This window comes from Rhinopithecus bieti, unplaced genomic scaffold (genome assembly GCF_001698545.2).
Source record: "Rhinopithecus bieti isolate Rb0 unplaced genomic scaffold, ASM169854v2 scaffold_34373, whole genome shotgun sequence".
NCBI classification, from domain to species: Eukaryota; Metazoa; Chordata; class Mammalia; order Primates; family Cercopithecidae; genus Rhinopithecus; species Rhinopithecus bieti.
In genome coordinates, this window is record NW_016814854.1 from 298,077 (window position 1) to 302,816 (window position 4,740).

The window sequence follows — 4,740 nt, forward strand, 5'->3', positions numbered from 1 at the left end:
AGAAATACATCTTGTAAAGCTATAGTTGCCATAGGTAGTGATTCCTCTGATGGATCTGGGCAAAGGCAATTGTAAACCCTCTGAAAAGGATTCACCATTCTAGATGCCGTTGAGAATATTTGTGATTAATGGAAGGAGGTCAAAATATTAACATTAATAGGAGTTTGAAAGAAGCTGCTTCCACCCCTTATGGATAACTTTGGTGGGTTCTACTCCTGATTGAAGATACTGTGTGAACATTGTTGAAATAACAACAAAGGATATAGAATATCATGTAAACTTAATTGATAAAGTAGTGGCAGGGTTTGAGAGGATTGACTCCCATCTTGAAAGATGTTCTACTGTGGGTAAAATGCTAACAGGCCAATGGACAGTGAAGCTACTGGTGATAAGGGAGGTACCATGCAAACTCCCTGATACCACCATAGCAGCATTCCATTTCTATCAGACACGCCACTTAGATCTGACTTACACTTCTAGAACTCTCAATTCCTAGCCTATAACCTGTGATCAGTTCTCAAGGATTATAGCTTTGAATAAAAATAAATCTGTAAACCTGAATTCTAACCTCCCAAAATAGCTCTTTTTCATTTCATTTCATTTTACTGGGGGCCCTTCAATCTCCTTAAAACCACATAAAGGTAACAAATTTCTTAGAGTGATACTTCCCCGACATCCTAACCAAGCAGGCTCTTCACCACTATACCTGTAGGTCACTTAGTCTGTATCTTGCTTATTGTTATTCTGCCTCTGTCTGTGAACCCTCAATACCCCACATGGTGCAAGGTATACAGCTGATATTCATAGAGCCTTAATCAATTAACATGCCAGGCTTAAGTAAAAATAATATCATAAAAGAGAAGACGGTAGTTTTAGATGGACCAACTGCAGTGAAAAATATACAATTTTAATTACTGCTACACACACATACACACTCTCTCTCATCCACTCATTCACTGTCAGTTCTTCATCACTAAGACTACTCCAGTATCTATTTCAATGCTCTCCTAATCACCCCGGCCCAGACAATCAGCCTGGCTGGGTGGTAGGTGTCCTTTCTAGCCAGATGAGTTGGGACTCTAGTGTCGCTGTCTGACATCCTATACCAACCAGCATGGTACTCAGGCACTGTCCATTGGCCTGTTGACCAAAATAAAGTTTCTTAAATGTTAAATTGTTTGCTCCATCCCTTGCTGGCCAAAAACTTTGATCCACTCTTTTGTTTCTGGTAGTATGAACTTTTCCACGTCAGTGTCATTCTGTATCTAGTATGGTTCTAATTCTGAGTTTAACATTTTCTGTTCCTAGTGGTACAGAAAAGAAATGAGGTGTTTCAAACTGTGCAGTGACTGTTAAATAATTCTAATACTTTTTCTCCCAGAAGCCTTGACTGAAATTCCTCTTTATCTTTGACATTAACTTTTTACATCATCGACAATAGGGACAATCTTTACAGTAAAATAAACACAGATGGGTATTTGGCCGGGTGTGATGGCTCACGCCTGTAATCCCAGCACTTTGGGAGGCTGAGGCGGCCAGATCACCTGAGGTCAGGAGTTTGAGACCGGCCTGGCCAACATGGCAAAAACTCATCTCTACTAAAAATACAAAAATTAGCTGGGCGTGGTGCTGGGCACCTGTAATCCCAGCTACTTGGGAAACTGAGGTGGGAGAATTGCTTGGACCTGGAAGGCAGAGGTTGCAGTGAGCTGAGATCACGCCACTGCACTCCAGCCTGGGTGACAGAAGGAGACTCCACTCAAAAAAAAAAAAAAAAAAAAAAAAAAAAAAAAAAAAATGGGTAAGTTATTTTTGGCAAATAATTCTGCTAATGATGGTTGTTCTGTTACATGTGCGTCTACAACTGTGTCCAAAGAAAGCATGATGTATCATGAAGAATATGAATACTTTTTTTTACCTTGTAATAAATCTTTTTGTTGTTTTTTGAGATGATTTAGTTAGTAATTAAAATTCCATTGTAAAACAACTCTTTGAGATAAGGTGCACTTGAAGTAACACTTATTTCTCTTAATTTTCAGGAAGTGTTTGGATTGTGAGCTATTTCAGAACTCTGTTCTCAGGACTCATTATTTTAACATTTGGGAGAAACACAGCCAGAAGGTATTGTCTTTTGTCTCATTGCCCCACTTTTTTAAATGTTATCAAGCCTTTCCAGTTGTAGAAAAGTAAGACTGTTATGTCACATTTTGTTATTTTTCTTTAATTTTTAGATATTGGTAAACTACTTTGCCATTTGTCACAAAGAAGGTTTTATTTCAATTTTGGTAAATTAAAATGTTGTGTAATCGAATAAAACGTCTGGTTTAGAGTAAACCAGTTTTACCTATTTTAAACACGAGGTATTTACATTTTACCTTACTAGTATAGAACTATTTTAAAGAATATCTTGATTTGAAAATGAGATACATAAAGTTCCTTTTTACCTAAGACAGTGTGAAGTATACCTGAAACATTCAGGCAGTCTTAAAATTCTTCCTGCCTATGACAGCTCTACCTTCTAGTGTAGGGATCAGCTGCCATCTGCATTTGGATCAGTCTATCATCAGGGTCCATGGACAGACTCAGCCAGGCCACCTGGTTTTGCCTCTGAAAATCCATTTGCTAAGTTCCCTCTTTGCATGATCATTTGTGGATAGATTGGAACAGCATAATAATTTATCTGCTTGTAGACCCAGAGTGTCAGGACATGCTATGTATTACTAGGAAGGAAGGTTATGTTAAAATCATCTTTTGAGAAACGTACTCACTTTGTGCTTTGTCTTATCTTAGTCCATTTGAGCTACTGTAACAAATACCATAGATGAGAGGCTTATAAACCACAGAAGTTTATTTCTCACAGTTCTGGAGGCTGAGAAGTCCAAGACCAAGGTGCCAGCAGATTTAATGTCTAGTAAGGGCCTGTTCCTCATAGATGGCTGACTTCTTGCCATAACCTCACATGGGTGGAGGTGGTCAGAGGATTCTTGGGACCTCTTTTATGAACTAATCCTGTTCATAAGGGCATTCCCCTCATGATCTAATTACTCCCCAAAGTTCCCACCTCCAAATTACCCTCACATTGCAAATATGGTTTCAATTTATGAATTTTGGGAAGATACAACATTCAGACCATAGCATACTTCATAGACCACATATGAATATGCCAGCCAATTTGACTAATGTCAGTGGTGAACATAGTCTTCTTGGTCTATATCCAAGTCATCCTTCTTAATGTTCAACCTTATACCTCCTCTGTATCTTGTGTTTCCCTTCTCGAAAACTTTTGCCAGCTGTCTTGTTTGGAATAGAAACAGATGAAGGAAGGATGCGTAAATACATTTAATAAAATAATGTATTTGTTAAGATTGTAGTGAATTGGCCACCTTCTTTTACTGTAATACAGATTTAACTTTATTAGCTGAATATTCGTGATTTTTATTCATATGAAATAACACAAAATCAGTTTTACCGATTTTCTTAATCACCATCAAGCAGTGTGTATTTCTAGGATTGGTTGAACATAGTCTTTTAGTAAGTCTCCCCAGCACGCTGCATTGAACTTTTAAAATGGAAACTCTGTGTTTAAGATTATTATTTATTGGCAAACCAGCATATTCTTCCTCTTCTTGTCAGTTATGAGGGCAAGGCAAAAAAAGCAGGTAAGAAATTTAAATAAGCAAATTAGGTCTGTGAAAGGACTTGTAAATGAACCCCCAAAATAAGTTAAATTTAATATACACTTTATCCAGTAAAATAAATTATATAATCAGAAACTGGATTTTATGGAATTTAGAGTTATCTTTTCAAATTAAAGATGAGAATGAACTATTATAAATATTTCGTATAAACATTCACACTTAGCTTTAAAGATGGACGTTATAATTTTAATGATAATATGAATGATCAATTCATGAAATGTCATATCTCAGAATTAAATGTATGTTTCAATAGAGTTGATAGTTATTAAAAAGAAACTGCAAAGAAATGGAAAGTTTAGCTGAAGAATTAAATCGACAAATTCTCATGTATATTCAAGGTAAGAATTAGTTTTAAGTAATTATTTTGAAAAGGAATCGTAATGCATAAGGTCCTTTTAAGAAAAGTTTCTTCTTTTATACAAAACCTACTGAAGTGTAACTTCATGTGATCAAATAGACATCCTTATTTGTTAACTTGATTGTTTTTTATATAAGTATAGTCTGAGTAACTAGCACCCTACTCCAGAAGGCTTATTGTATTTGTGTATTTTCTAATCAATCCTGCCTGTACCCAGCAGAAACTAGTCTTTGGCATCTTCTGCTATAGATTAGTTTGGCCTGTTTTAAACTATATAAAGTTGGAAGCATGTCATATGAACTCTTTCGTGTCTGTGTTTTTTTAATCAACATTATGTCTGTAAGAGTCATCCATGTTGTGCATGTTATTTGTTTTTCCTCCTAAATTGTCTGTGTTCTATTCTATGATTATACCACCATTTATCCATTCCACTGTAAATGGACATTTAGTTTTCTTTCGAGTTTGTGGCTACAAATAAGGCTGCTGTGAACTTTTTTGGATCTTTTTTATTTATTTATTTATTTATTTATTTATTTATTTATTTATTTTTTTATTTTTTTATTATACTTTAAGTTCTAGGGTACATGTGCATAACGTGCAGGTTTGTTACATATGTATACTTATGCCATGTTGGTGTGCTGCACCCATCAACTCGTCAGCACCCATCAATTCATCATTTATATC

At 35.8% G+C, this 4,740-nt stretch overlaps 1 protein-coding gene across 1 annotated transcript in view; it reads left to right on the forward strand.

Moving 5' to 3' along the window:
• Positions 1-1,881: 1,881 nt before the first annotated feature.
• The window catches only part of NRIP1 (nuclear receptor interacting protein 1), a 90,458-nt gene continuing 87,599 nt past the window's right edge, over positions 1,882-4,740 (forward strand). The window contains exon 1 of the mRNA XM_017852412.1: positions 1,882-2,121. The gene's annotated coding sequence lies outside the window, so the exon portion shown is untranslated. The remainder of the gene's footprint in view (positions 2,122-4,740) is intronic.